At 49.3% G+C, this 12,532-nt stretch overlaps 1 protein-coding gene across 2 annotated transcripts in view; it reads left to right on the top strand.

The window, feature by feature from the left end:
- The first annotated feature begins 2,305 nt into the window (after positions 1-2,305).
- Positions 2,306-12,532, top strand: part of LOC8030198 — a 36,778-nt gene continuing 26,551 nt past the window's right edge. The window contains exon 1 of one of the 2 annotated variants that reach the window (XM_040209484.3): positions 2,306-2,400. The gene's annotated coding sequence lies outside the window, so the exon portion shown is untranslated. Of the gene's footprint in view, positions 2,401-5,507; positions 5,744-12,532 lie in introns of those variants that run through there. The other variant, XM_040209483.3, reaches the window with a different exon arrangement.

Genomic DNA, 12,532 nt, shown 5'->3' with positions numbered 1-12,532 from the left:
AGTGAAGTGCTCGGTGCGCCGAACATAATGTGGTGCGGCGTCGGACAGAGTCATCACCTAAATGTTTCTTCCACCGTGCATCGGCGTCGCTCCCAATTACGGGTGCGTGCGGAGTACGCGCTCTCGTCAAGTGTTGCGTGCGTGCTCGCGTACCATACTGTTTCGCACACATAGCTTGCAACGCTGCCGCGGCTGCGGCCCCGAGCATGTGGACACGAACTCATCTCTGTTACGTCACGGCGCGGTGGTGGCGCGTCGGGCGCACTTCCGGTCGGGGCTGTGGGCGGAAGCCGCCATGGGGCACGTGCATTCCTGTGTTACTTTGGAAGAAACCGGACAAAAACCTACCTTCTCGTCAAAACGCCGCGACTGGGGCTTTACCAAGAGAGTCGGGAAAGGTTTGAAGGTCAGTTTTCGTTTGATGCCTGCTCGGTTCGTCCGAGAACGTAAACAGGGGCCGTGAAAAAGAAAAAACAGACACCGTCGGACTACGGTTGCTTGGACTGAAAGCGGTTTGGATTGAATTCACAGATATTTGCGACCGTCAGATTTATTTGTTTTGTTCCAACATGAACACGGGTAAACCGTCAAGTTGCACGGACCACCTGCGGACTACGTTCAGTGCGTCATCTCGTTCAAACGGCCGCTTCATCATTCGAGCTGTCGTCTGCTCTCGCAAACGTTTCTGCTTGTCGTCTGATTTTTCAAACGACAGCGGCCCGTAGACCAAACGTTGACCCGGTAATTGCGATAAGAAGTGCAGACTTCAGAAGACGTTTAAGTTTGAAGATTGCTTCGGGTAAGTAGGCTCGGTGTAAGCAGTAGATATAAGGAGATGTTGATAATTGTTACAAGTGGCCATCACCGACTTGTTATGCCTGATTCACTCGGTCCGATTCTGCTTGCGATGTTCAGTATCGACGTCGACATTTCAGCTACGGTTCAGGCTTTTGCAGCCCGAGCGACGTCATGACTGAAAATACCGAGCAGAACCTCAACATGCAAATCAGGCTTTAGCGTCCATTTTGCGGCGTCCACGCGGAATGAATCGCGGCATGTTACATTATTCACGCCGAGTTTTGTGGTGTAACGAGCCTCGTTAATTTCGCCGAGGCGGCTCAAGTAGTCAGACATTGCCAGGAAGACGTAGATTCAACAATTCCAACGCAAAAAAGAGCGCGGGGACTCAAATCGACGCCGACAACGTCCCATTCCAATGGTTTGTTTATGGGCGCTGCGAGATTCTTGCCCACACCCCCATCGCGCATGCGCGGCGTCGGTGGCGTCCGCTAGAGGCCGCGCTCCGGTTTGTTTGTAAACATGAGTTGGTCAGAGGGACAAGCACGAGTATGTTCTCTCTCTGACGATGCTCTTACTGGACGAGCGTGTGTGCTAGCCCGCTCAAACTGCGTTCGCTCTCGTAGCGTCAATAGGGTCTCCTTCGCTCGCAGTTTTATTGAAACGAAAATGCCAGAAAATAAAACATTTGAGATCAACCCCACACTCGCGCCAGCAGCTTTGACAGCGCACACTTCCCGTTTAGGTCTTTGGCGGGCTAACCTAGGATCTGCAGTGCCGGGCGTTTGAGGTGACGTTACATGATGGGCTCTCGACCAAAAATTCGATCTCTTCAGTCTATTACAGGACCACTTCAGTATCGACCTATTCCAAACTCTAATTATGCAAAACAAAGGAGAGCAAAAATTGAGGAAAGATGCTCTCCCCAACATTTCTTTTTTGGTTACCTTAAACCAAGGGAGTAAACCACCACTGCAAGAGAACTGGAAATATAAATGGTATGTACAACATCTCAAAAACCATATATTTTTTGTTCAGTTGGACACGTCGCATCAGTTTTACAATACAAATTCGATGCTCAAACTGTTGATTTTGGATGCCTCATTTACAAAATGCAGTTCCATTTACTTGTTTTAGTTGGCTCCCTAAAGTCCCCAAGGCGTACCCAGCAAAACCTGAATAGTACACCACAAGGCAATGCCCACAGCACTCAAACATCCCCAAAACAGGCTGCTGCAGCAACTGAAGCTGCTCTTTAGTTTGGCATTCCGACACTGTTTGTGGTCGACCGAGGCACACCTACCACTAGTGCCATATCTCTGTCCATTTTAGGAGTGTATGTCCTCCCGAGGGCCCCCAGCAATGTCCGAGCGGAGCTTTTCCCTCGGGGCAATCTGCCGCAGTGACCGCAGCTGTTGATCAGTTTGGCAGTCCGATACTCTTTCCAGATCAACTGAGGCTCACCTACCACTAGTGCCGTCTTTGTCAATTCTAGGCGAGTTTGTCCTCCTGAGGCCCCCCAGCAAGTTCCAAGCGTGGATGTACAGAACCTAACTTTTCCAGCTTCCCCAGAGCAGCCTGGTACGGCAACCCCAGCTGCTGGTAAGTTCAGCACAATAGACGACTTCCATAAAGCCCTGCATGCAACACGGCGCGCGTTGCACTCTGGGAACTAGTTGGCCAGGGAGGAGGGTGGCATGGTTTCGGTTTCGATCGACACGTCGACAAGAGATCGTTTTCTGGTCCCGAGAGCGTCATTTGAGGTCTCTAAACTAACCTAAATTGCCAGACCTCGAAGCTTTAGTACAAGCCTGAGACGTATAGCTCGTCTTAACATATGTTTGTTGTATTTTTGTACGTGAGCCTTCCTGTTAGCGTTTCAATCGAGGTATGTGGACGAGCCAGTGCTGGGAATCTCGACGCTGCGAAGCTCGGGGATCTTGCTTGTGTACGAATCAACAAGCTGTAGCAACCAATTAGTACGCATACATCGAGCTCGCGCCTTTACATTAGTGTTGTTGATCAGGAAGTTTGTTTGTTTTGTGCGTCCATAGACGAAATATTACCTTTTGCAATTACTGTTTTTCTTAATATGCCTGAGTATGCGAGGTAAACCTCGGAGGCGCCATTGAAAAGCTCTTCTTATCTCTTATCTGTACTGACCCGCAGCACTGCACGAAGTGAACTCCCCACCCGCTTGCTTTCCACTAATATTCAACATCGCGTATGCGCACAGAGTTATCCTGCAATCATATAGGCACGTTCGCACATACAGACCGTTTTAAGAAAGCAAAAGTCGAGCACTTGTGTGAAGAATGTCGCACCGTTCGCCGCAAGTGCGCCGGACGGGCATGAACCCCTATGCGCACCGCATAGGGGTTCACGCCCGTCCGGCGCACGGTGCGACATTTTTCACACAAGTGCTCGAACGAATTCAAAGCGCATTTGACGGTTGCTAATGGCCATAATATTTGTTATGTGTTTGTTTTCTTCCTGCCTGAGTATGCCGAGATAATTTCAGACACACCGTTCAGGCACAGATCTTGGGCGTCAGTAAAAGCTCGTGCAAAAAGGCTTAGCGACGAGTAGGGGACGCTTTTAGGGCCTCCGTCGTAGCTAGCCGATCTCAGCGTTTGCGAAAAGTTAATCTTCTATCAGCATAAAATTCGAGTGGGAGATATATGATGACACGAGGAAGACATCATAGTAACTTTTGTGCAGTAGTGAGGTCGAATTTATTGCATTTCCCTAAAAGTTCATGCGTAAACGCTGGGCTTAACTTTGATACCCTGTGAGGATGCGGCTTGCTTTTCGCCCAATGAAGTAACAAGAAGCGGACGTTTGGCAAACGAAATACGTGTAAGGCTCCATATGAGCAAATTTCAGTTCTAGTTCACTGGTACGAGACGGGATTATTGAAATTGAGCTCAAACATGCACTCGAGGGGTGAGGTGACTAAGCCACGACTTACTACGTTCGCATACGCACGCACAATATCCGGTGTTTCGGGAACCAAGGAAAGTGCCCCGGTCTTCGTTTCGTATCGCTCGAGAATAAGTGTATTGTACGTTCGTGAAAAGTCAGATAACCGAAAACGCAAGCAGCGCGTTCGGTCGCGGCGTGATAGCATGAGATGAAGCTGCCCAGTCGAAACCGAAACTGAGTGGCCAACTAGTTCCCAGAGTGCATTGCGTGGTATTTCGCCGCGATGGGGCGCGTCGGTTTTGGAAGTAGTCCAAGGTCGACAAGGGCACGCCTACAACCACTGTTGTCGCTGTTCATTTATTCATTGTAGAAGTGTGTGTTGTCCCATGGCTGCCCGAGCAAGGTCTGAGCAGCGCCCTACTGGCCCTTGCTTCCCCAGCTTATCCTGGAGAGATTGCCGCAGCAACAGCTGATGAGTTTTCATTTTCGACTGCTGTTTATTTCCTGGCGGAGTGCAGTTGCACACTGTTACTGACATCCGATCTTATTGTCTCACTGTTAGCCACTTAACAAAACTAAATAATAATCTTTTTTTTTTCTTTTTTATGCACACTGTTTACACTTGGCATCAGGCAGTGTCATCAGAATGCCAGTCTTTCTGGTGTACTGATTAATAACAAAGAGCTACAAAAACAACTGTATTGAATGCAAAAAAAAAAAAAAAAAACTTAAATGGCGCAACGACAGGAGTATGAGTTGCAACGTGAAGAGAAAAATTTTAAATTTGTCTCTATTGTAGTAGGCTGGATAGCGGACCGCGGCCTCGGCCCGTTTAGCAGACGACAAGCTTGAAGTCTCTACCGCGGAATTCGCTCACTCCCAGAAAGCCGCTGTCGAGATGGAACTTTTTTGTCGTTCAACAACTTCTGGGCTTCCCCGAGAACGGTCTTATTGGCGACAAGTTCCTTTGTTTACTTCACTACGAGAGCAATCTTGCCAGCTCAGCCGTAGGTGCTCAGGTACTTTTGATTTTTTTTAATCGGCGACCGAACGTTTGGCAAATACCGATTCAATCTCCAAACAGCCGACATAAGGATCGCATAACACCATAAAATACTCCCCTCCGAGCACAGCGTACATGCTTCAATGTTCTTACTTTTGTGCGTTTCTGCCGGTGGCGACACCGACGGGCTCCCGATCCGCGATCCAGCCTACTACCGGGTGTCCCAAGTAACAGCCAGGCTCTTTAAATCGACCGCAAAATTCGGCTTTTAACCTATCGCGCTACGACTTTGCGCAGCGTTGCCCACATATGATGTTTTTTTTTTTGTTTTTTTTTTGGAAAATTTGCAAAGAGTGAACCTGACTGAGGAAAACGTAAAGAGAGAAAAAGGCTTAGCTCCTATGGAAACGGGAAACGACAAGAGATGACGCAAGCGGTCGCGACGCCAACTGTTGCCGATGCACTCGGCATCGGCGGAGATCAAGCTTTCGGCGATACGTAGTTTATTTTTCTGGCGAAACAAAACTGAGTAGATATGTTTCATGGACACGCTGTATATAATATCTATTAGCGTTTCAAAGTCTGAAAAATGATTTGTTTCTATGGAAAAATATGGAAAAAAATAATAATATATATTGCGAAGGATTTCCGACGCGAACGGGAGTAGCTGCTGCCAGCTGCAACAATCGCGACTTAGGAACAGAAAGCGAAACCACCCTATTTCGCTGGTTTTAGCTATGAACGATACATTGCTATACCACTCCAACTCGCGTCAGCCGGAGGATCCGGAGTGTCATCGGCATTTTAAAAATGGCAGAAACTTATACTGGTCGTATGCTTTTCGGGCTTGTACGACGTCGTATGGTGGTAAATTAGACGTGATAACAGAGCTAGCCAGTCGGAAAAAATGTCTACGAAAGGCAAGAGTTGGTCCACCGGCCCATACGAACGCAGTGATGTTTGCTTAACACGTTAGCGGAGCCCCATACGGTGTAATTTGTCTTCCACGCTTATCAGGTAAGAATCGCAACTGACTACGTTGTTTACTTTTGAAAGGTCCGTTCCTTTCGTGTCGTTACCAATTTTACCTAATTTCTACAGAAGACATTGAAGCATTTGTGTGGTAATGAGAACCTGGAAGTAGTGTTTCGTCTGTCCTCATTAAACTATAGCCGCCTCAAATATTATCAGCAAGATCGTGTTGCTTTATCGTAACTTCAGTCTGCACTTCAGAAATAAGGAAATTGAAGTTAGTGTAATTCTTGTGTAGAAAACAAAATAGATGCTGGTTTGGGCGTTTGCATTTCTCGCATTCGCAGCAATTGAAACGACAGTGATGACGCAATCACTGTGACAACAGTGATCGGTATCAGTGTTGCGGAATGGGCACCCCCATTCCATTCCAATTCCATTCCGGGGAATTAGAGCTTGCGATAATTCAATTCCTTTCAACTCCTAGGAATGGGGACACTGGGCCCATTCCCACTCCTGGAATGGCTGAATCGTTCCATTACATTCCTCTAATTCCTAAACGTAAAAATAGTTAGAGCTGACAATATCAAACGCATAAACAATTGCAACAAAATGCAAAATGCCTAAAAAAACACTGATTTTACTAAGTGGAGCACTGGTGGCACAAAGTGTTTGTTTAGATTGTACTGCAAACATCGAGAAAGCCTTTTGATATGTCGATGCTTGTTTAAAACATCAGTCTTTCGACCACGTACGGCTCGCAACAAACAGCAAAACGTAAATCCACTAATTTTTTTTTGGCAAACTTTTTTTGCATTTGTCTTTTAGGACATACGCGGCCAGCGTGTTTGTTTGATAAGACCATAAAAATATCCAGTTCATGCGTGGCGCAGAAATAAGCTATATTAAGTACTATATTCTTAAAATACCTGCACAGCAATACGGCTAGTACGCTGCTCGAAGCGACTCCATGCACAGTGGCAGGAACACATCCTCTGACAAAGTGCAACCTCTACGGCGCAGCACGAGAGGCCATGTCACGAAACAGTCTTTCTGCAGGTCTAGTCAGTTCGGTCACGCGAAAAGAGCGGTGACGACAATCTACTTCACCTTACGATGGACCGTAACAGACAGCACGAGAGCCATCGAAACCAATCCAGTGCCTTCTGAGTGTCGCGTGACCCTGGGGCGCAGCAACGCGCCGTGCGTGTTGTCCCCCTCACGGTGCTGGATTGCCTGGGGTGACTCGTAGCGTCCGCAGCGGTCCCTCACAAGGTGAAACAAAGTAGGCAGTGTCTAAATTCAAAGGAAATGAGCGGGAATCCGCTAGCTTGCCTGTAACCGTAATCCACTTGAATGTAAAACATATAACACAGAAAACAAGCATCGGAACAAAGACCAAGTAAAAGGCGGACTTACACGTAAAAATGCAGAATAAAAAAAAAAAAAAACAAGTGTCGGAGCAAAGCGCAAGAGGAAAAGAGAAAAGTGAATCTTGCTTTGTTTTATTGCCGAAGCGAACCCACAGTTCGCACTTCAAAGGAGTGCGCGCGATTGAACATGGAAGGCAGCAGGTTTGGCCGCCTGCTAAACAACGCTCCTCGAACTATAAGAAAACAACAACTGATCATCTTTCGGCGGCGCGCGAGTCAACGAGTTATCAGAGCTCTGCGGGTTATGAGTCGTCCCCCGCTCTCAGATCTGTCTGTGCGTGCGTGTATTCTCCATGCCTTCGTTTCTTTTGCTTGGTGCTTGGTTTCTTGTTTCGCTCGCTCTCGTGTAACGCCAGTAAAGCCCGTCGCCTGCGCGAAAGGCGCCACCGCCACCCCCCCACCCCCCCTTCCCTCCCCCCTCTGCTCTTTGCTTTGAAGCTTCTTTTTTTTATTGCATTTTTTGCGTATAAGTCTGTTAGAGCTCCACGTGGGTTAGCTGTTTCCCGCCCGCTCATTTTATTTCTGAGCAACTGGCTCGCTGACTGGCTCAAATTCGCTAACCGTAAACACCAAAAAAAAAAAAAAAAAGGAAGAACGGGCCCATTCCATTCCCATTCCATTCCAAAAAAAGGCATCTAATTCCATTCCCATTCCATTCCCCTCAACGCTGCCGCCATTCCATTCCCATTCCATTCCGGGGTCGCAAAAAATTGGAATGATTCCGGAATCATTCCAACTCCGGAGTGGCAACTATGCAACACTGATCGGTATTCCGCGTGGCAATCAACTCAACAACTACAATCGGTTGGCAACGTCGCTTGCGATAGACCAATCACGGATCGAAATGAATATTTCGGCATACGTCTTTGCGGATCGTAATTACAGCTATATTTACCTACTCCTTAGGCCCGCTTCAGACGGGGCCATTTCGAACAGCAACTTGACGTGGCAACACCAGCAACACGAGCCGCCCGCGTTCACAGGCAGCAACCGAATTGCTACGACTTGCCGTCGACATCATGAAATTTTATTTTTCTTGCACTATTCGACCCGCAGTTACATGTTAAAACATGTTTTTATATCTTTAAATTGCATTGAGAATACTAACTCATCTTTCTGAAACAGTTTATTTCCAAAAACGATCCATTTCAAACCGGAACCAAGTCTTTGGTTGTCATTTTGGTGTTGCGCTAGTGACCTGTACTAACATACTCACCTAGATGGCGCCACGTGTTGTTAAGTTTGATGTGTAAATAAAGGAATCAAGCAAGTCGCTTCAGTTCCCTACCGGCTGCCTGCCTTGGAGCATGTTTCCTCTACATGGTGTCAGAAGTGGCGGCAGCCCGCAGAACCACTCGTCTACGCTGATTCGCCGAGGCGGTCTCGACAGCGGCAGCTCGTGAGTTTGCGCTACGCAATGACCAGCAGCAGCGAGTCGGGAAACCGATGGCGGCCGCACCCCCCAGCTTCGTTGTGCAGCCACCTCAGCAGTTCAACTTCAAGAATGCAGGTCAGTGGCCGCAATGGGTAGAACGCTTCGAGGACTATTGGTTCGCATCGGGTCTCTACGTGGCAAAAAACGAAGTGCGCACAGAAACTTTGCTCTACTGCATGGGACCTCAAGCACGAACCATCTTGACTTCACTCGCACTCGAAGAGGACGAGCTCGGCGACTACGCCAAGGTCAAGGAAAAGTTTGACAGCTACTTTGTGCATCCCGTGAACGAGCTGTACGAAAGTGCACGGTTCCTCAGACGCACTCAGCAGCCCGGTGAGTCAGCGGACGCATTTTACATGCCTCTTTGTAACTTGGCGAAGCGGTGCAACTACCGCCCACCCGAAGTTGAGGACTGTCTGATAAGGGATCGCTTCATCATTGGTTTGCTTGATACTAAGTTATCGCACCGACTCTGCCGAAACACAAAATCGACGCTAGAAGGAGCTTTTGTTCAGGTGCGTCAGCATGAAGATTCCGAAGCGGAACGAAAACTTCGTGACTCAGCCGCATTGAGGACCACTGCGTTAAACATAGATGCGGCTAAGGTGAAAAAGCACCGCCCACCGAGACAAGCGCAAGCACAAGCGACGGGCGGGTCGGTAACCTCCTTATGCATCTACTGTGGACAGTCTTCCCATTCACGTTCAGAGTGTCCCGCCAACAGAGCAGCTTGCAAACTGTGTCACAAGAAAGGGCACTTTGCTGCAGTCTGCCGGGCAAGGAAAGGGAAGTTGTCGTCGGTAGAACTCGCGACTGTCAGCGCAACGGACGGTACCAGAAGCAAGTTCGTCGTGGTCAAGGTCAACGGACTGGCCCTGAACTTTAAAGTGGACAGCAATGCCGAGGTGTCCGTCGTACCAAGCACGTTCTCGGGGATCCCAGCGCATCTTCAGCAACCGGGCGGAGAGCTGACTGGACCGGGCGGGCATCCACTGGAGGTTTTGGGGACTTTCACGGCCAGTTTGTTGTGGAAGGTCAAGTGTGTGACGCAGGAGTTTTACGTCGTCCGTTCCCAGACTGTGCCTCTTTTGGGTTTCCCTGCAATTCAAGCCCTGGGAATCGTGAAGTTCGTGGACCACATCCCAGAAGTTCCTCTGCAACGAGCCGGGGTGGTCGTTCTATCTGAGCTGTTTCAAGGCCTCGGTGAGCTTCCTGGCAAATACACAATTCGTCTAGCTGTTTCATTTTCGTTGCCTGTCGCAAGGCGGATCCCAATTCCACTGCGAGATGTGGTCAAGTCTGAGTTGGACAAGATGGAAAGCAAGGACGTCATTCGTCAGGTTGTCATTTGACGCCATGGTGTGCAGGACTTGTGGTGGTTCTGAAATCAGCTAAAGGGTATCAACTGTGTGTTGACCTTACAAAGTTGAACAAGGTCGTCCTCCGGGAACGCCACATCCTGCCCACGGTTGACCAAGTTTTGGGTCTTCTCAGGGACGCACGGGTGTTCTCGAAGCTCGACGCGATGTCAAGCTTTCACCAAGTCAAGTTGACGGAGGGTTGTCAAGAGATGAAGACCTTCATAACTCCTTTCGGGCGTTACTGCTTTCACCGTCTGCCTTTTGGCATCACCTCAGCGCCCGAGTATTTCCAGCATGTGATGGCCAACATTTTAGAAGGGCAGACTGGCGCCGTCAACATGATTGACGATATCCTTGTGCTCGGTCAAGACCGTGTGGAGCATGACCAGTGCCTGACAAAGGTGTTGCAGCGCTTGAGCAAGGCAGGCCTGACGCTCAACAGGGAAAGTGCAAATTTGGCGTGACAACTGTCGACTTTTTGGGGGTTGTCGTCAACAAGCATGGCATCTCGCAAGACTTTAAAGGGCAACTCCGGCCAACACTCAAAATGAAATAAATTACTGGTAGCGCTGTAGTGACACAAAATATGACCCCAGCCGAAATATTACGTCCGGGGAACGCCGCATTCTCAAGTAATGCCGATAATAAAAATGCGACCCACCGTGAGCAGCTGCTTCTTAGCGGGCGGCCAGCGGGTTGCCGATTGCTAAAGCAACATTGGGCCGTGACGTCAATATCATTCTCTTTTTTTCCTCCGGTTCGGGCGTTGAGCGGAGTGCGCTTCTTTGAGCCACTACCACCGCTACTTCGGCTTGGGATTGGCGTGTTTAGCCGTTGCTTTTATCTGTAGCCCGTGTAGCTTTGGTATAGCCTTTTGTTTATTTGCTTGTGAGGACTCCAAGACTCGTTTTAGCGAGCAACTCGGTGCTTCCCAAGACTGCCCAGCTGTTCCTAGAAAGATGCCAAGTACAACTTGTAGCGCTGTGGGCTGCTCAAACAACCCGCTGCACAACCCGGAGGTGCGTTTGCACAAGTTTCCATTGGACCGGAAATTGGAGAAGGTGTGGGTGAACGCTGTTCGACGAGTGGACTTTGGACTTCGGCTTTTAAGTGCCAGAGGAAAAAAGAACGAAAAAACTGACGTGTACAGCCTAGCACACGTGTGTTCGGGCACCACGGCCCACACCGGAGAGCCTCAAAACTTTGTGTCTGGGATTGACCCGCAGCGCGAAAGCGAGAGGGCCCCCAGTACTGTACGTCACTGGCAGCGCGGCGTAGAGCAACGCCGCTCCATCCGCGGAGCCCCGATGACAATTTAAGCCTAGCGACGAGTACGGAAGACTGCACGCACGGCGACATACGAAACCGAACGAGTTCACTCGTTTTCCAGTCGCTAGCTTTTGAGTATACAAGGGACGAGTATACGGCATAGCGCACGCACGGCGGCGGCCGCCGAGTAGAGCACCGAACGAGTTCACGGGTTTTCCAGTCGCTAGCTTTTGGGTATATGCACTGACTCTTGCTACATATGCCGGATACTACCACGTACACAGAATTAAAACAAAATCAACTCATTTTCTATCTTTAGACGGCTAGCGCAACAAAGGTAGGTGCCGCTCGGCCTACGTATACTCGTTGAGCGAGAACAATCCTGACGTCATGTTCACATAGCGGCTGATTTCCATCGTTGCCGGGGCCTCAAGCGGCTAGTTTCGGTTTTGTTGGCCGCGCCTCACACAAAACTTTGAGGCATCGATATCTTTAAAACTACGCACAATAACGAGAAAAAAATTATACCTTGCAATTCATGGACGCTGATGCGCTAAAAACAGTCATAATCCGAAAATCGAAAGTATGGACCGGAGTCGCCCTTTAAGAAGTGTGAAGTGGTTCAAGGAATGGAAGAATGGAAACACTGGTGGACGTTGGTGCGATCCGGAGGCTTCTCGGGATGGTGAACCACGTTGGCAGGTTCTTACCACACCTGTCGGACACGACTGCTCCTCTTCGTGCCTTGCTGAGCAAGAACAGTGCCTGGACCTGGGGCCCAGGTCAACAGGCTGCCTTCCTGAACCTGAAAAGGATGCTCTCTACGGAGGTCTGCATGGCCAGGTACCACCCAGCGCTACCTACTATCGTGTTGGCGGACACCAGCTCGTTCGGACTCGGTGCGGTACTCTTACAAGACCAGTCTTCGGGAGAGCATCGGGCGGTGGCTTTTGCTTCTCACTCCTTAACACCCACCAAACAAAGGTACAGCCAGACAGAGAAGGAGGCTTTGGCGATCACCTGAACTGTTCAGCGATTTGATGAATACGTCCGAGGTCTACAGTTCATGGTGGAGACCGACCACCTGCCCTTGATCTTTATTCGGCAGCATGGACGTAGATATGCTCCCACCAAGGGTTCAACGCCTCCGCCTTAAATTGATGAGGTACCAGTTCAAGGTTCTTCGCGTTCCTGACAAGTTGTTGGCTACGGCTGACACTTTGTCCAGGGTGCCGTTGGAGCAGGCATCACCAGCAGTCGGTGCCGTTGGCTGTTTGTCGAGAGCGTGGTCCAGGGCATCCAGGACAAGTCACCAGCGAGACTTGACAGGTTG

The sequence above is a fragment of the Ixodes scapularis genome, unplaced genomic scaffold, assembly GCF_016920785.2.
Source record: "Ixodes scapularis isolate PalLabHiFi unplaced genomic scaffold, ASM1692078v2 PGA_scaffold2__306_contigs__length_199485367, whole genome shotgun sequence".
NCBI lineage: Eukaryota > Metazoa > Arthropoda > Arachnida > Ixodida > Ixodidae > Ixodes > Ixodes scapularis.
Note: the sequence above shows the minus strand (reverse complement) of the source record. Positions and strands in the feature narration are given on the sequence as shown.